This window comes from Aphelocoma coerulescens, chromosome 3, assembly GCF_041296385.1.
Source record: "Aphelocoma coerulescens isolate FSJ_1873_10779 chromosome 3, UR_Acoe_1.0, whole genome shotgun sequence".
NCBI classification, from domain to species: Eukaryota; Metazoa; Chordata; class Aves; order Passeriformes; family Corvidae; genus Aphelocoma; species Aphelocoma coerulescens.
The window spans coordinates 61,017,654-61,037,754 of NC_091016.1; the positions used below are offsets into that span (position 1 = coordinate 61,017,654).

The 20,101-nt window shown below is 40.2% G+C and overlaps 1 long non-coding RNA gene across 1 annotated transcript; it reads left to right on the forward strand.

Annotated features, from left to right (window-relative positions):
* Positions 1-6,890: 6,890 nt before the first annotated feature.
* On the forward strand, positions 6,891-18,616 carry LOC138108205 (uncharacterized). The gene is made up of 4 exons (XR_011149899.1): positions 6,891-7,022; positions 7,221-7,369; positions 8,750-8,893; positions 15,809-18,616. It is a non-coding gene; the product is annotated as an uncharacterized lncRNA (long non-coding RNA).
* Positions 18,617-20,101: the final 1,485 nt, after the last annotated feature.

The following is a 20,101-nucleotide window of genomic DNA, read 5'->3' on the forward strand; positions in this document are numbered from 1 at the left end:
TAATTTATTTCTGTAGCTTTCATGAGCAATCATTAACCTTCAGACACTGAGCTTGCTTTCTGCTTTGTGGCATTTGTTATTTTTTTTTTTTTTTGTATCCTAACTAGTTTAATTCACAGAGTGTCAGGAGAAAATTACAACCAATTTATAATAGACTGTAATGCATAATACTTATGTTTCTATTAAAACAGACCTTGCTTACAAGACCATTCTTACGGCTTAGCTTGTGTTCATGGATCAGAATAATTATTTTCAGTGATGTAAGTGCAGCTGTCATCATGATACTCCCATAGTGTCTTATTCTGAATGAAAAGCCCTTCAGAGTCCTGATTTGGGACCACCCTTTTGAATTCCCCCTTTGCTGGAGACACTGCAAAGTTTATTGAGATGCAACAGGCTTGGGAGAAAGGGCATAGCATTTATTCTGGTGATTGCTATTCTCCCACCATGACCGGCTGCTGAACAGGTATTGACTGCCATAGAAAGTGGGGCTAGGGGAGAGGCAAGGCATTACTGATAACAATTACAGCTCGAATCTGTGCTAACTTAGTCTGGGGTTTCACAGCAGACTCAGACGACAGGGCTGGATCACAAAGCAGTTGTGACTGTTAGAAAAAGACTTCATTTTCATTCCTGCCCATTTTGTTACAGTAAGGGAAACAATAAATTAGGTGACTTTGTCAAGGTCACTGAAGAAATAAATGTCAGGATAGGAATTTCCCTTTCCCTGATCCTTTTCCCCAAGTCCTGTGCTTTTGTCTAGGGAAGGTGACAAAAGAGTGAAAAATACAGAGTCTTGGGCAAAAGAAGTAAAAAGTAAGCAATAAAAAAAGTGGGAGGTGAGTGGGGGCGGGGAAGAGAAATCATAAAAAGAGCTGAAAGCCAGGGTGACTGCTGACTTACTGTGAATATCATTTTCCTTCAGATCTGAATGTGATTTTTGCTTTTGTTCACCACCTCCCTGCCTTTTCTTAATTCCTTTTTCTAGCTGGTCATTCACTAGTACTGGCAAGTTCATCTTTTTTTGTACCAGAGAGCAAGGTATTATGTCTGTATACACCTCTGAATAGGTGTAATCTAGATATGCGTATTCCTTAGTTTATTTTTTATAGCTTGTACCATAGTGGAATCAGACATTTGTGATAGAAGTGCTCCCCCCATAATGTTGCAGATACGATGGACAAGACAGACACAGGGTGGAAGGGGACAGAGATTGAGCAATAAAAAGATATTTCCAATGCCCCAAGGAAAAAAAAGGGACTTCATTGTAATCTGGTCAATAAAAGAGCAGTACCATCCAGATAGTTCAACTATTGCTTTATTTCCTTAGGACTCAAATGAAACTTTGTCCATCCATTGCCCATTAATTTAAGAAAAAGGCATGTAACTGGAAGAAGACCAAAATATACACTTAGTCTGAGATGTGACAGAAGTACATGCTGTATCATCTTGTAAAACATACAAATGGGTGGATGTATTTTTGCTGTCAATGTCGAGAAAAATATTGCTTCCTCATTAGTTAAAAATGATGTCTGAAGTTGATGCTTTACTGATGCTAGGTTTCTGTGTGGAAAGATGAATGAATGAGTAGCTCACTGTTTGAAACCTCCATCTTTCAAAATGTTTAATGAAAATGAAGGCACAACATATGGTAAATGTGGACTGAAATCAGGGATGAAGAAGCAGAAGCCTGGGATGCCTACTGAAGGGCAAACAGGACTATGGAGGTGCTTGGTGTTGTGTTACATAGAGAAGTGGGTTACATTTCTGGATGTATTAGAGTGATTTAGGAGTTATCATCCCATTGACTTTTGACTAGAGTCAGGATGTAACTGCCTAAGTCAATTCTGAAAATGGGAATTAGATTTCTAAGTAATTTTAAGGTGCTTTTGAAATTTTTAGCTCTAATCCCAGGTTGATTCATTTGTAACAAGGTGATTCATTCGTATCTTTCTTGTCTTCAGAAGCCTGAACGACACATTTGAGATGCACTCTAAAAGCACAGGTAATAGTCAGAGTGCTACCTCAGCGACTTTAAAAGACAATTGATTAATTTGAATTCATGCTTTTATTCACACTTTTAGAGGATTCTGAAATTAGTAATAGCACTTTGGAGCTGCTTGGTTTGAACCATCGCTTCCATGCCCTTGCCTTCATAAAGGTTTTCCTGTTTTTTTCTTTCTTTTTCCTGAAAATTGTCCCTCCCCATTGCTAACAGCAGTGCAGCCCCTCTGGTCACTTCAGAAGCAGGAGTTCTAAGATAGTAGCTGATTTGCTGCATGAAATGGCTGAGTAGCCTTAGACAAAACAGTGTCCAGGAACCTGCTGTGAACTTGTCTCTACTAGTTTGCACTGGGAACTACAGGTACTTTTGCTGGAGCTGCCCTGGAAGGGCTGGTCAGATAGTTACTAAGACAAGACTTTCTTACAGTAAATTCAAGCCAGCTAACCTGCTAGTTTGTCATAGAATAGAATAGAATAGAATAGAATAGAATAGAATAGAATAGAATAAAATAAAATAAAATAAAATAAAATAAAATAAAATAAAATGAAACGGATCTCTTTGGTATTTCACCAGATTTTGTTAGAATCTTGCTAAGAACATACTGCAGTGTTTTATGAACTTAATTTTTCTTTGTTATTACTGTTTTAATCTACTGTTGAAAAGCTGAAACTATAGTAGTACTGGTATAGATTTGGTCAAGATATTATATAAATCTATATATACTGCTGCCTTACGTCAGCAACATTATTGCAAAGGTCAATTTGCATTGCTCCTGTAAGCCTCTGTGTTTTAGGGTGTAACTGATGAGACAAAATCCTTTCTGGAGTGAAAGGAAGACTGCCAAGCCTATCTGTGGGACTTCTCGAAAACATTAGTGCTTACCAGAAGCAAATCTAAATATTTGACTTGACTGTACTTTCAGAATCTAAGGATCTGATGATCACAACAACTTCACTTTCACCCCTGGTACGACTGCAACCAACCAGACATCTCAAATTAATTTAGGAATGGCTGGTATTTACTGTTTGGAGTAAGGAAACATGGGTTTGCTTACATGTCTTCAAGGAGAAAAGCAGAGTAGAGGGACTGAGTGCAATATAAGTTTGATTTATGGACTAATATCCCCAAATTTTGACTGTGGAAATTATTTTGTGGAATGATTTGTTTCATGCAGTTTCAAAATAATCTCCCTGAGAGCTAGGAGGTTGCCTAAGTTTTCTCTGCTGCAGGCTGGAGAGAATCATGGTCCCAGGGAGCCCTCCCGCATTTTCCAGTGTCAGCAGTCTCAACCACTACACATCTTTTGATGTAAGGATTCCGAAAAGTCCAAAGGAATACTGGGAGCATCTGAATACCAGGGAAAACATGCCTCTAAGGATATACTCTAAAGCTCCCTACTCTCAGTCACACAAGAGTAAGAGAAAGGTAAAGCTTCATCACAGTCTGAGCTGCAGCATCTGGACTTTTTTTTCCTGAGTCCCTTGTCTGGAAAAAGTGCTGGACATCATTTGGTCCTTGAGGAATGGAGTGCTTTACATTGAGAGCAACCCTTGCAGGCACTTCTGGCTCACACTGTTGTTTAGGACATCAAGCCCTAAGTTAATGAGTGACAGAGCTTTCCTTCTCTGTAGCCCAGAACTGTAGAGGGTATATCTAGAAGACCTAAATGCTACTGTGAATTTTACCACCATCAGTTCCCTGAACTTGCTTTCTAAAAAATAAACTGATAAAACATGAATGTATTATGCAATACTTAAACATATTCTAAAACAGATCCCAGACTGTGCACCATGCTCTCAGGAGAGAATGATAAAGCAGATTGATTTGTGCAGTAATAGACAGAGCTAGGAAATGGTGACAAACACAGGGTGACAATGTGTATGGAGGATCGTAAACCTGCTCTTTGAGCACTTGAACTGGTAAGTTTCTTTCCCTTGTATTTTTCATTGCTTAAAGAGGGAAAAAACAACAAACACCATCAAAAGGCAAAACCAGAAGACAAAGCCTAACTCAAAACCCTGCAGAGGAAATGAAACCACAAGAACATTTTTCACACTAGCTAGTTTTGAGGGTCTGCCATACACACAGCAAGCCTAAGAAATTCACAGGTGCACTGTATCATTCTCCAGAATGCATTGGGCTTTTTCTCCCTTGAAATACCCTTGTGTTTTAATGTAGTTTTAACCATTTCTTTATATTCACTTTGATTTTTTACCACCTGTAACCCACGCATTCATTTCACTGCCATGCAGCTGACTAGACCCAGAGGCTTCTTTCGTCCCAGAATGTGTATAATGTAGGCAAAGTTGAGCAGAATGAATTTATTTTCACAAGAACGAGGGACAGTCCTTATTTTCACAAGGACTTGTAATTTACAAATCAGCGTTTCATTTGTATGAACTGCAAAACATAAAAGAAGGGAGGAGTTAGCCAGAAACAGGAAGCAAGGATCTAGAAAAGTATTTTGACAGTTATCCCCCCCTGAAAGTTAGCAATGCAGAAAAAACAATGGCTTGCTAACCAGGAGCATTGCAGAAGGCTCTGGGGAGACCTCATTGCAGCCTTCCAGTACTTAAAGGTGGCTTGTAAAATAGAGGCAGAATGACTTTTTACAGAGGCAGATAGAGACAGGAAAAGGGGGAACAGTTTTAAACTAAAAGATGAGAAATTCAGATTAGTTTTTAGGAAGAAATTCTTCACTCAGAGGATAGGGAGGTACTGGAACAGGTTGCCCAGAGAAGCAGTGGGTGCCCCATCCCTGCAAGTATTCAAGGCCAGGTTGGATGGGGCTGTGAACAACCTGGTCGAGTGGAAGGTGTCCCTGCCCATGGCAGGGGTTTGGAATGAGATGGTCTTTAAGGTTCCTTCCTACCCAAAGCATTCTATGATTCTATGATTGGATCTTCTGCATAAATTTTAGTTTCTCTTTAGGGTACCTGGCCACACGTTTAGGAGTCTGGCTACAGGCATGAATATTTTGTCCTATTTTTTATTTTTGCCTCTGGAGAATGGTTGTCAGCTTGAAAGAAGGTGACGTGGCAAGACCAACATCCTTTTATGGAGAATGTGTTTCAAAGACAAGGATAAATCTCTCAGAGAAACAGCAGGAAACATATTTATAATTTCATTAGCTCAATTTAAAGTTAACATTAAGCTTCTGAAATGTGTTTATTCATTTTTTTGCTGGCAGTTTGTTTGCACATTCTCCTTGCTTAACAGTGGTTGGAAAACTTGTACGTTTATTCATGTGTCGTCCTGTTTCCCAAGGTAAAAGAAAAATATTTTTCAATAAAGCTTTTATTTTCTTTCCACGTGATTGAATGTTAAAGGAGTTAGATACCTGAGAATGGGTGAAAATAAAGAGGGGCAACATGAAGAGTATGAGTTAACAATTTTATTTAAGTGCCTACACAGTTTTCTCTTGCTACACTGTCTACTTCACATCATCATTGATAATATTTAATTGGCTCTTCTACAAATGCCTTCTCTCAGAGAGAGTGAAATATCCAAAATATAGATAAATGGAGAAAAATTCTCAGAATTTCCCAATTAGGGAAAGTTTCATAGGGAGGTATAAATAGAGCATAATTGAGACTTAAGTGGTACATACCCTGTTGTGACCTTTTGCAGAGAACACATTCACCCCTAGCTAACTATTTGAGCAAAGATATGCCTGGTACTGGTCCTGTAGTAAATAAAAGACATTCCTTCCCTTTAAATGTGAACTACTATGTGATTTGCAGCTCCAGCATGTCAGTTCAGTTTTCTTGGAGGGGAAGAATCTGGTGTCTGTAAGCTGCTTTTTAAGTGCTTAAGTGGATTTGAGAAGCAGGCAGCCATATACTTGGGAAAAAAAAGGTATCCCTGAAGAAAAAAATTGATTTTCAGATCTCCCATTCAGAATTTAAAGGCAATTCTCTTTGTGTGCCCAGTATGTAGTAAAAATAGGACCTATTACAGCCAGTTGCTACTCTTGAGTTTACATCCAGTTTCTTCTCCGGAGCTCAGATTTAGCCCAGTATCTGCCTTGGGAAAGAAATATGTATGTGAAATGAAATGATGGAACTTGATGTAATACAGAAATAATCCAACCAAGTACAACTAGAAATAAGGGGATGAAAGTGAACAAAGAAAAATCCATGCTGATAATGAGGAAAAATTTCATAGCAGTGAGGTCTGTTAGTCTGCTGAATGGTCTCCCAAGGGAACGAGTTGAACCCTCATCGCTTTAGTTATTTTTAAAATGAACATAACAGTCAAAATCCTTGCAAGGAGACACTCTTAATTAAGAAGAAGACAGGAAAAATGACCTAATGGGTCTTTTTTTCCATCTCCACTGTTCATGACTATTATTGTAGGCAAAACCAGGTTTGGCAATAAAATTATGGATTTCCAATTTTCACTGCAATTTTGCAGCATTCTTATTCCATAATAATAGCAGTACTTTCCCACTTTTCATTTCTCTCTATAAACTTTTGTGTCACTTTTCCTTCAAAGAGGGCTATTTTGTGGCCCTCTGACTAAAAACGGCTGTCAGGTAGCCTAATTTACTTTAAATAATACTGATTGTAAGTATAAGATAAATATTTGGACCTTGTGCCTCCTAATTTTCATCAAGAACTCTTCAGTCAGACCTCAAGTCCAGGGTAGCAGTACTGGGAAAAATGTCACTGCCTGTATCTATGGGTCACCCTATGAAATAAGGGGCTGCACATACAGCCAGGTGTTGGGCTTTTGTTGATTTCCACAACCATAAATTATGAAGGGATGATATCCAGCACATATCTGTGATCAGTAGTGAGCGCTCCTTATATGATTTCAGCACTTTTCTTCTTTCCATTGAAACTGGTCTTTGACCTGGAGTGTTTTCACACTAGGAAGAGGTCCAGGCAAAGGTGATTCCTGCTTCTCTGTCCAGGCATCTCCAGTACCCATCAATGCCCTTGTTCCCAGAAACCCCACATAGTCTTGTATGGTGAACTGGTTCAAACAACTGGCAACTCAGCAAAAATAACAGGTAAGAAATAGTGCAAGGAGAGTAGCAATTGCACATGGTCCTCTACGGGCTTGCTTCTCAGCAGCTGGTTTTTTTTCAGATGATAGTGACACGAATTTCAGTGGTTAATACTGATGTCAAAACTGAAGTAAGGCCGCAATGAGTCAGGTCCTGCTTCTTTGAAATGCTGTGCAAATATCTGCCTGTTGCTCTTCCCAGCAGCCAGCAAGCTCTGCAACCTTATTGCTGCTTTATCAGAAGACAGATTGATGGAAGGTGAAATGCAGGAAGATCTGATTGTTATGTTACAGTCATACAGCAAGGATGGGCAAAGGGCATCAAAGTCCATATTTTGTAATCAGCCCCAGGTAAACCTGTGAGTAGTATGACCAAGATGACCAGAGTATAAAATAGAGAGAGACATGGTGCTAATGTATATTTATTAGTGATTTACTGAGATGAATGTTCATCCCAAGAGTTAATGCAGGAATATCCAAACCACTGTAATTATCCCTGCACAAAGGCTCTCTATTATTTGCCTGTTAAGTAACAAAGCCTTTTCATTACCTGGCACTGACATAACTTTAGCTGCAGTGGTAGGTAGGCAGTGAACTAGCTTCCTCTGTTTGTGGGGGATGGGATGTCATGGGATGAAGCCCTCCCCCGTCCCTGCGAGCTCTAGCAGAATACAAACGGGATGGCCAAACTTTTCTTTGAATAAAAATGGCTATCATTACTCGTATGCCAAGTTTCGTGTACCACAAACAGCTGAAATCTTATGAACTATACAAAAAGAACAAATGAGCAAATTCCTGTCACACACAAAAATGAAAACGTAGAAGCACTGCCCACAGGAAAGTAACTCTATTAAAATTGGGAAAGGATCCAAAATCTGTAGTAGCTCTCTAATCTGCAACACAAGAGCAAGGATTTTCATTATATTTTGCATTCCACATGTGCCTTTGCTTAGGAGCTCTTATGCAATTGTTGATGCAGTAAAACCATTGTGTTCATAATGATTTCAAAGATGTGGATGCTTCCAGGGTTTGACCTATTTTACCACTCATGCATTATACACTGGGTAAAACTACTCTCATAAGGCAGAGTCATTAGTACTTAAAATGTATCTGTCTACTTCTGTCCCTTTTCTCTGCAAGGCTGCTGATTTTTTTACAATTCTAAATCAATTATTCTTTATTAAATAATTTATGTTTACATGCATCAGTGGAAACTGCCTGCGCACATTTTAAGGCAGAGCTCAGTGTATAAAAATTAAGGCAGAGATCAGTGTATAAACTGTTATTAGCCCATAGCAAATACTTCTGTTAGGGGTGCTTTAACCAAAGTCTAAATAGTCCTTTTCAATTTGCGGTATTTTTTACTTTGGAGCTTAAAAAAACCATACCTGCGGTCATTAGTTCCAGACCAACAATACAACTCAGGTTTTTGCAGGCTCAGATTCAGCAAAATTCCTAATCCCATGCTTTGCTTTCAGTGGGATGAAGTCTTCCCTAGTTAAGCATGTTTGAGACCTATTAATGTCCACAGGTCTCAAACTTTGCTCTGCACGATGAGGTGCAAACAACTTCTTGAATATCAGTTTAATGCTTCAGGATTTTTCCATGTGCCAGACTGCAGATTTTGTGTGCTGTAATCATCATTGCAAGGACAAACCTTCCTGCTTCTTTTTGAAAAAAGAATTAATATCTGATCACCAAGTAGTGGAGTTCATGGCTTATTTTCTTTAGATCCCCTGAGCCATCCTGTCTGGTACTGCCAGCAAGCTTGAACTATGAAGACAGCACTGATTTCTCCAGTCTCTATCATGGATTGCCACCGTAGGAACAGGCCCGGGACAAATGTATTCTCCCACTGCTGAAGTGTTACCACAGGTAAGGCATACAGCTTGTATGGGAGATGATCTCCAGAGGTCCCTTCCAACCCTAACAATTCTGTGATTCTGTGAGATGATGACTAGGCTCAGGCCAAAATTTTGTTTGCAGCGGTAGGGGAAGCTGGTGGATACCACCCTTCCCCCCTCCCTCCTCCACAGGGATCTTGTTTTCTGTGGGTTAGTCTTCCCCTTTCTCCACAAAAACTGGATTAATCTCTCTGAAGCAGCTGCACAACAAAAGCTTAAATGTCTGCCCAGAAAATCTTTCCTCTGTACCAGCTGCACTAGTGATACTAGGGCAGAGATCTTCCCTTTACCTGCTGGGCAGAGAGAGGCTCGTCACCATCATGTCACTCCTTTTGACTTGTCTGACATTTTTGAAACCATTGTGAGGGAGATGCCAATGCACTGCTGAAGATGACCCATCTGCTGGTTACTTTGGCACTAGCGCAGAGACCAGAGCTGCTCCCGGGGGTGAATTCAGGGCAGGACCAAGGGTTTTCCCACTTCCCAATTGTAGTTTTACACCTCGGCTCTGGGCTGAGGTGGATGTTGTTTCTCTGAATCTGGGTTCATGAGTGCTTTGGGGCTGAAGTGTGGTCTCTAATGAGAAGTTAAATGAAACCTTTGCTGTTTCTGTGACCTCCAAAAATAGGAGCAAAGTGAAAACAGAGGCAAGAGTCAATCAGCCAGTGATTACATTAAAGAAAATGGTTCTCTGCGGAAAGCATGAAAGAGAAAACAGACTGGGTGCTGGGATTGAAGTAAGGAAAACAAGACTTGTGGGGTTTTGAGGTCTTTTACTTTACTTTTAATCCTTTCATAGTGTATTTTAAATTCATAAATAATGGAATAAAAAAGACACCAACAAAACTCAGCTAAATGATCTTGAGCCCTCAAGCCTCAATCAAAAAATAAACACTATAATGCTTTTAAAAGGAATTAGTAATGCACAATTATAGTATTCCATGTTTAAAAATAAAGCTGTTGAATAAATGAACAATACCATGGCTGAAAAGTATTTCAGCTGAAGAGTGAAATCCCTGCAGAGAGTGATCTGTGAGATTCTGCAGGAAATCTGCATTACAATACACCATTTCCATTTCCAGGGAGGGACTCACAGAAGGACACATGGAGGAGAAAAAAGAAATGAAAAAGCCCCAGTCCTTTATGCCTAGGTTGTAGGGGGCCTTGGCCCAACATTCTCATGCTAAACAGTTACTTCTTCTACAGGTACCCAACTTAAATGGGAATATTTTTTGAAAGAATAGTGAATGTGAAAAAGGCTAACAGAATTGGTTCTTAGGTTAAAGAAAGCTGTCTCCATAGCTCACTTAGATACAGCAGACATGAGTTTACTTCTCTGTCTTCCTGAAAATTAAGTAAGGAGTGCGTCTGAAGCACTGGGCTACTCTGCTGCTCTTTGTCTTCTGCCCCCCATTCCAACTAGTCCATCTCTTGTTACTAATTAAATATCTTTGCAGTGGAGGAAAGGTTTCAAGCTAGATCATTAGCCCACTAGTCAACCAGCTTATGAGGAATGTGAGATGCCAGGGTCCTAAGGCTGTTCCAGGGACAATCACAATCTGGTGTTGCTCTTCTCCAGTACAGGGGACTACCAATAGTGTACTTTAGGCTTGAGTCTTCTGTCTGTAATTTAGCAGCTTGGGAAATAGCCATGCAGGGACTTGGATACACAAAGTATTATGTCCTGGCTGACTGCCCCATCTGAGGGCTAGGGTGCAATGGGCTAGCCTCACTTGTGTGTGGAAAAATTTACACAAGGCTAGTTTCCTTTTGCTGTAGAGTGGGAAAATTTGTGAAATCTTGGTTAAATTTGTGGGGTAGGAAAAAGGGAAAGCCAGCAAGTGGAAGAAAAAAGAAATAAAATTCCTGGCTTCTAGTCCCCGGGTTACTAAGCCAGCCATAGTAGAGTGTGACTGGGTCACTGGCATTAGCATGTTCACATGGTTACTTTGGTGGAGAGCAGCAGTAAACACACAGTGCTGTCTGCACCATGTGTAGCAGGCAGAGAAAGTGTTTTGGCAGATGGAAAGAATGGCCCCATCAGCTGCCTAAATCTGTTTGTTGCAGTCTGTACTATAACTAATACAATGGGCTGCTACCCTCTTTGTGGCAGATGAAGACAGTCTTGAAGACAAGTAGATGCCGTGTGTCTGTCTCCTTAGCATTTCATTACACACAGAGTGTCTTCTGCTTGGGCATATATTGAAAGGAAGAGAAACCACAAAGCAATCAGCATCTGATTATTTCTGCTAATCAGAAGTTTGTGGTGATTCCAAAGAGACCCAAAATTTGCCCCTGACCTCTACTCCTGGAAAGCATTGACTGTCATCTTTTGCTTATAATTTATTGTGGCTCTGCATTATACTAAAATATGATCTAATTAGGGATAGAATAATTTGAAATTTCTGCATTTGTACAAACACAAATAAATACCTGCCTTCATACATAGATTTAGCCACATTTAATGTATGTGCATTATGTCTATGGATTTGTGTATTTATGTTTGTGTGAGTGTGTGTATGAAGGCAAACATTTCAAATACATGTATGTGAGGAGGCAGTTTTAAAAGCGTACCTTACATGGTATAAAATATACTGCTACACAAATCACAGGAAGAATTCCATCTCTAAATTAAAGTACACTCCAGAAAGAGCAATTATTGCTTCTAAAATGTTTCTGTTAAATTCATGAGACACCATACAATTTTATTCATGTTATCATCTACGGTTGCCTGAAAGTGTAAAAAAAAACCCTTAGCCACTAGCAGGGAAATGTGCAAAATACTGTCAAAGGAGTGGCAAAGGTCGTTTCTATTGCCTGCCTTTTTATGTGTTCCATTTTTGTCTTTTTTTTTTTTTCTCATTGCAGTTTGTTTGTGTACATTGCAAAACTTTAATGGAAGAAAATATGAGGGGGCAAAATAAATATAAAGAAACAGACTGCTGTTCAACAGTGCTGAGCTGGTATTTCCATGAATGATGTTAGACTCGTGTTTAGAATAGAAATTCAGAAAGTCCACAAACACAAGGTTGCAGCAATGCTTTTCTCCCTTTCTCCTTTTCTCCTTTTCTCTATCTTTTACACTTGACACATTTTAAAATTAACATGTATTTCTGTGTAGTTTGATAAATGTGTTATCATTAAACACAGCAGTACTGATTCTGTGAGGCACAGAAAGGAGAGGCCATGGAACAGCTGGACCATATATTTTCTTTGGTTCTGTAGATGGCCCATTGCTCTGTGCATGGGATTTTGTTTGTGCAGGTTCAAATTCCAAACTCACTTGCTTAACCCCTGCAGCAATAGTGACTGATTAGGGTTTAACACTGCAATAACAACATTTCCATATGCAGGTGCCTGACATCAGGCATGAAAGCTCCATTTGAGATCCCTAAGAAAAGGTACCATTTTCCAGAGATGGCAGCAAGCATTTGCAGTTTTTGTTGAATTCAGTTGTATCAGATGTCCTTCATCTCTCTGAGAAGGAGAAGCCCTTAACTCTGGGTAATCAGTTGAAATAATATCTTGATCTTCTCAGCAAAGTGTCTTAAATTCAGACGAGCTTTTCTTGTTCAGAATCAGGCTTAGCAAAGTGTATAAATAAATGCTGAGGTAAAAGGCAAGATTGAATATAATCAGATACTTAAGTGCTTTGCAGTATAAGGGCACATCTTAAGTATTTGCTTGAGTCAGTCCCTAATTGTCTGTTATGCCTGCCTTAAAATGAGATTTACAAGTGTTCTGGCAAGATTTAAACACGGTGTAGTTTCATTTCTATAACTACTTCTTTATACTTTTTTTGCTAAAAATTTGCTTTCTCCCTTCTTACTGTAACACTCCTTCAAGCGCTAAAGAAAACTCCATGTGAAGTATGAGCACAGTCCTTGAATCAACAATTTATTCCTTGAGATAAGGAAAAACATTGTAATTAAAATGTGATGGATAAGCTGACCTCTGTAAAAAACCTAAACTGTTCCCGTTTCCACTTAACAGTAGATGATGGTGCAGGTTTTTCACCCCTCACAAGAGTCTGCATAGTTGCAAACCTACAAAAGTGAAGAATGGTGTAGAAACAGTGATATTACAGATAGAGGCTGCACCTCCTGTGCAGATGCAGAAATGACACCAAGCAGAGCTTGTGTGAAAACCAGGCAAGTGTTTCTCCAGAGGTCACTGCAGAAGTGGGGTGAAATGGTAGCTGAAACAAGGGTGTTACTGGACAGTGCTTGAGTGCCAGGCAGTCTAAGCTGTACCGCCAGGACCACAGCACAGAGAGGTAACAAGGTGTTGTATGTAAATATTTCTGTCAAGAAGGTAGAAATTCCTGAAATCTCCATATGTTGAATAGTCTTAGGAAAGTTCCAGCATAATTTGTCAGATCAGAAACTTTAAACTTACAGAGTTTTTAGATGTTTAGACTAACTGGACACTAGGACCTCTAGGCCCCTTTTATAGGCAAGAACAAAATTCTGACACTCCAAGCCAGTAATATAAATTGCTTGTCTAGTAACAACAGTGTATTTCAAGCATTTTCGTATTTATTTCACTTACAGAGAAGCTTAGATCTGGGCAGAGAACCTATTTGCAGCCCTTTGAAACTATTTATGGTTGCAATTGTTTTTCCTGTTGGAACAAACCCAACATACTTTTAATTTTTTTCATGGAGAGAAAGCACATCACTGAACTGTTAAGAGCCTGCTCATAGTGAGTTAAATCAGGTACCTACAGAACTCAGTATGGATTATTTGGGCTGGAATTTGTGTATTTGAGTTCTGGACAATCCATGTATGAACTTGTGGAACTGATGTATTCTGTCTCCAGTGTTTTTATGATTAAAAAGACAGGGAGAAAATTATACCTCTGAAAATCACTGTTTACAAATAATGTCCCAAAATGAGTTGAATCCCTGTAGTGGAGACTACCACATACCACTCAAACTGTTTTGTCTACCCAGATTTCTGGCTTTACTGCCCACCTGCCTAGCCAGCAAATGTGATGGGCACATTTCATCACTGATGTAGAATTAAGGTACAGAAACTCCACATTTGATTTTACCTGGTCCTGGACTGAGCGCAACTCTGATTTCTGACATGAACAAAGTCCCAGATTCCTTTAAATTAGCATTGGGTTCTGACTCAGACACTCCTACCTTCTCCCTGACCTGCAAACACTAGCCTAGGCCAGCCAACTCCCCTTCCTACCAATATACCTATAAGCATACATCTAAAAAAAATAAATAATAATTTCTCTGTTTGCCCCCCAGTAAAATAGTTTTGTCAGTCTGCATTTCTCAGGCCTTTATGAAAGGGACTTTAACTGTGACTTGTGCAAGCAACTACATGCATAAATTTCTGTTCGATGAACGGTAAAAACAATGCTAAAATTAAAACATTCTTTTTGTCAGCATATGTAGCTGGAATGCTGAAGGCTGTTCTTCTAGTAGGGAGAGATCTTGCACACATTTATTTATCTGGTTAAACTTTGTGGCTCATTTTTAAAGCCAGCAACTTCTCAACCCCAAGCAGCAGAGCACAAGTAAAGGCAGATGGTCGAATGAAGCAGAAAGACTGACTATAAAAAGCTCAGCCTTCCAATAATGTTGCTGCCTCCCAGTTTTTTTATACAAATCTCTCCATTTTGCCTTCCAGAGCCTCACAATTAAAATTCTATTCTGCCTGTCTAATCAAGACAGCAAATCTATTGAATTGCATAATGCTGGGGATAATCAAGGAAGGATGTGACATGAATCCATTTTTCTTTACAGGTAGAAAATGAAATATTTTCTCTCTTCCCCTGAAAACAGATGGGTGGCTGAGGAATTTTTATTTGGCCTATCTTCTCCCTCTTGTTCCTTTCTACCTTTGGCACCAGCCATTCACTGTTGAGTAGATCTGCTCATCAGGGACCACCAGCATGGGGGCAAAGAGGTTTAAGTGGTAACAGTGCCTTAGTGGTGTGGGACAGGCACTGCACGTGGCTCTAGATGCAAGTGGATTTAAGTGGTGGTGTTAATCTCCTCGCTGCCCACCCCTTTACTTTAAGGTTATTTTTCCAGTAGCCAGGAGAACTGAATAAAACGTGTATTTGCTCCCTAGTTGCTGTAGCTAAACCCTGTTTATTTATGTACTCTGAAATCCCTCTTGCACCTCCTGTAATTCATGTTTACATCCTTTAGGGCTGGTCTGGGCTCTTGAGAAGAAAACGGGCTTGCAGGATTTGATCCGGCAGTCTGTGGGTTCTCACACTTTGGTCACATTTTGGTCACTAAGTGACCAAATGTAACTCTGGAGCGAGGGCACGTCACTCCCTCTCAGCTGTTTGAAGAGGAGCTGTGTGAGCTTGTGCAATGACTGAAATTAGCACGTAGCTTCCTATCCACCAGTAAATCCCTGAGCATCGAGGTGAACAGGCAGACTACTTTTGATGTAAAGTCAGAGAGGGAATCAACCCAACTGAGCTGAATTGGTTTGTAACCCAATCACACTTAATTTGGTTACAGGAAAAACAAGGCCCATGGAGTTTCAACCTTGTTCCTGTGCAACATCAGGAATCTGATTTGTGCCGATCTCATAATCGGGTGCAGACAACAAGGAAAACAAGTCCTTGCAGTGGTTTCTTTACGGAGTCTAACAAACCACATCTGATAAGCTATATAATTTGCTACAGCAATTTGTGCCAAAAATAAAAGGCACAGTCCTACAGTGCAGCACGTTTCTGAGAAAAACAGAACCCCACCTCTTGCCTTTGCAGTATCTTTCTCTATCTTTTGCTCTCTCAGTGAGCCTGAGCAGATGCCTTCCATCCTGAATGACTGCCTCTGTGCTGCTGTGGAGTACCTTGCTTGCCCTGGTCCCCAAACTGATTTTGTCTCCTTTCTTCTCTGCAGGATGATCCAAGGTGATAGCACTAGCAGGATTAGGAAATGATGACAGTACCATGATGACTTGAACAGAGAAGGTTTTTTTCTTGACTGAGTGTCTCTGACTATGGGGGAGGAAACTGAAGATCGAAATCATCAAGTAATAAGCTACACAACTTTTTCTAAAAGAAACCAGGCTTTTTTTGTTGTTGTTGATTTGACAGTTATTCTAATCTTGCAAGAAATGTGTCTCTTTTTAGTTTAGTGACCAGAAAAGGAAGTGGTTCTTCATGTGTATTTTACATATCAGGCCCCTAATGGAGAAAAAATTCCTATGTTTTTTGGGGGGTTTGCTGTTTCTTTGGCCTGTTGCTTGCAGAGAGAGAGGGAAAGAAAAAAAAGCAAACAATACAAAGTTCTGAAGAATGCAAGCTGTCAGCTATGCTGTGAAATAACTTGGAGGTTAAATGTGAATCACTGCAGTATGTTTTCTAATTTGGATTTTGCCAAGGTTACCTTAAAAACCTTAATGCTTTTTGCAGTGTTTACAGCAAAAACTGCAGATGTGCTTCTTGGTTATTAAAGGGAAAGCATATGAGAGGGAGGTGGACTAAGAGGAAAGGAGAATGAAAGGTCAATGATTTTAATTCTACCTCGCTGAATTCAAAGTTTGAAGGGATATACTTGCTTGAAAGGTCATGCTATGGAAGGTAAGGACCCTGAAAGTAGTGTGTTCGGGGTTGCACAGTGGAAATAAACAACAAGGTAACTTGCTGGGATGTTTGCGTGTCAAAGGTGACAAAAAAGCTGCCTTTCTTTTCAAAGCCTCTCAGCCCTCTGCAAACTCACTGGGATCAGGACTGGAGTTTAAAGGCAACACACTGGTGTTTGCTTTAACTCCTTAGACTCGATCCAGAAGCCAGAAAGATTTCACTCCTTACTGAAAGCAACTGAAGGAGAAAGCAGCAGGCTTCGTATCAGAGCAGTACTTGAAACTTTCAGTGTTTGTGAGTTCAGTGAGTTCACACTATGTTCCCTTAAATATGAAAATTCTGGAAAAACAAATGCTGGGCACAAAGATCTGAAATGCTGACTTCGATCAGGAAAATCCTTCTGATGATAATTTTGAGGCTAAATATATCATACTTTGGTTCTTTGCTTGCCCATAACCCAGCACAACAGATTTCAAATTTATGACTATTGCCTCTGAGCACTACTACAACACAACAGTGGATACTGATAATGTTATTTATTCTTCAGTTAAAGTTACCTGGAAGAAGTGAGATCCTTCAAGTCAAGCATCAAGAAAGTTTTCCTTTAACACCCAGCCCTCCTCTCTGCCCCCCTGGCCAATTCTTGCATGGTTCATTAATGGATTTAACTATATAGCAGTACTGGAAGGAAGGAAAGTTCTTACAGGCAAGGACGATGGAGGCGCACAGCAGAATAAGTGACTTATACAAGGTCATGCAGGAAACCTGATGCTGTGCCAAGAACAGAGTGTAAGTTCCTTGAGTTCTAGTTAAGCTCTTTGTCCATTTACCCATCCTCCTGCCTGCTTGCCTAAGCCAAATAAACAGCGACAGCCACACACAGACACACGCACACGTGCACCTACGTACATGTGCACACATTACAAGACAGTATTCCTGCAAACAAGCTCGAATATTTGGAAGCAGCAGGCAGAGCGTGCTTGTGCACCTTTAGTTTAAGCAGCCCTGTCTGTACCCATTCTAATGCATGGTGCTTAAACAAACTCAACAGTTTAGAATTGCAGCCCTTTGAGCATATGGACAATGCAATCTTCGGAAGGATTTTCATCTGGCAACAACTTGGTGGAATACGGTTCATCCCAGAAATAAAGCACACGGGGTTTTAAGTTCCTTCCCCCAAGTGCATGGGAAACAAGGGCTTTTGAAGGAATCATCACCAGAGTATTTTAACCTGAGAAACAGCTGATTTAGCCCTTGCCTCATTGTCAGAAATCTTTACTTGAGGCTGAAAAGTACCACGAGCATTGTTAGCCTGAACCATTATAGTCTGGCAGGCACAAGCAATGGTAAACAGGATTGTATAATGGTGTCAGCAGCTTTAGGAGTTAGCTGGTGCTACTCAGTCTATATTTAATCCTGCAGTGAGTCTGACTCTCTGATTAGGCTCTACTTCTGCATCCCAGAAAACAGCTGAAATATTGTCTCCTGCCTTAAATGAGAGGAGGATCAGGCTTTAAAGAAAGGGGCTCTTATTTTTTGCAAAGCTGTACTCAATGAGCATGTTTTGGAAATACATCAGCATGACCTTTCAGCAATGTGCCAAAAAATGGGAAAAAAAGGGAAAGACTTTGGGAACTGCCAACCAGGAAACATTGTTTTGTTTGTTTAAAAAAGAAAACCAGAAACCCGTCCAAGAATTTTTGTGTAAGTTAGAGGCTAAGTCACTTTCCTTTATAATCACTCATCTTTTTCTGGATACTGTATTTTCAGTGAGGGTAGATAAAATCTGGCAACATGCTCATTGGCTCTGTGTTTGGATTCAGTCCCCTTGACACTCATCTGCCTCCATAAACTTTCATCTCCTAAACTCAAAGCAAGTTCACCCAGGAAAAGAAAAAGAGGGAAGGGGGCTGGGGCGAGGGCTGGCGAACTGCACAATAAAAATCCAAATTGCAGCTTTTGCCATTTCTCAATGAAGAAAACATTAGCAATGGCCAAGAAGTGCAATAAAATGCCATAAATCACCCAGCTTTTATTTCCTTTATGGGAGCTCTACATAAAGATGAATTTCTGGCAATTTCTAGATACACACAGGTTTTGCAAGTGTGATTATTTCATCAGGTTGTATTGCACTGAGTAATTCCATAACATGCGCAGAGAGTGAATTGAAGAGAGACTGAAAGGTGAAAAGCTACATACACTACTCCTTCCCCCTGCTCCCTTCCCCCTGTGCTGGCTGTTTTGCAGCATCAGCCTTCCATGCATCATCAGCTCTCTACAAGCGATGGAAACCCCCTCCCTAGAAGTCAGAGGCCTTGTGCAAAGCCACAGGATTTGGCTATCCCAAATGCACTCCGGTGCATTTCTTATTCTCCTCCTCCCCCCTGTTTACATTCCAGCTCATTTCTCATTTTCCATGGGAAAGAAGGAGATACTAGCAGGTATAACAAGGGGCCCTTTAAATATTTCCTGATTCCTGCTTGCTAATGGGACCCTGAAACTGTGTTTTGCAAAGGTTGTCACACAATGTACTTTTGATAGCAGCATAACTTTTACTGAAGTTTTGTTAAAGTGGGGAAAAAAGTTAAAAATAAATTACAAATTCTTTTAATGCTAATTGCTAATGTAAAGTGGAATAATTGCCACTTTGTTAAATACAAGCAAGTGTGACACACCTAGTCTTCCAGTTTTACTTGAAGCTTGGTAATTTTTCTTAGTTGACTGTTCAAAGGGATACTGTCACTTGGTTTAGACCCCAGTTTAATTCACTTTAAGGCTTATTTTAATTTCGTAGGTAATTAGAGATACTTTTCTTCATGTTAAACATACCTGATCTCACAGAATGATAACAAAATCCCCAAACAGCCAATGTTTAAATGGGACATATTAAAACACCCCCCCACATTTTATGCCCCTTCTAGCTTCACCAGTTAGCTAGGAAGCACGGAGCCAAATTCTGCCTCAGTGACACATATGCAGCCAGCCTCGCCCTGACTTTAATGAGTTTTGTGCCTACATCTAAGGGCAGAATTTGACCCATTTTTTCCCAGGGTGGTAAGGGGCTCAGATGCATCTTCCTTCTCCTATTTTGCTTTGCTGATGGATGAGTGCAGTGCACCAGCACAAACAATCGTGGTATAGATCCTAAACATAAATGCGATGTTAATTTCAAGGTCTATTAGCAACACCACGAAAAAAATAAATGTTTGACAGGACAAAATCTGCAGGGGAAAAGAAAACATTATTCTCAAGCTTCAGGGAGGTTATTATTACAAACAATGGAGAATCGATAAATTATATTTAACACTATTAAAGGCAGTTGACAGTGTTCCTTTGAGCGAGCACATCGAGGTCCTGAACACCGTGTGACTGCTGCCCGAGTGCCCAGAGCTTGCTAACTCACCATCGGGTCACGTTGGGAACACTCTGCACAGCATTTGTGGAAGAGCTGCTGGGAAGTGCACTGTGCTGAGCACACACACACACAGACACACAGACACACACACACACACGCACACATCAATAAACTGAAACACAGTCTCTTTTTTTCCCCCTGAGCTTGCTATGCTTAATTTCTGAGTTGGTGAAGTGGGCTGGTGCGCACTCT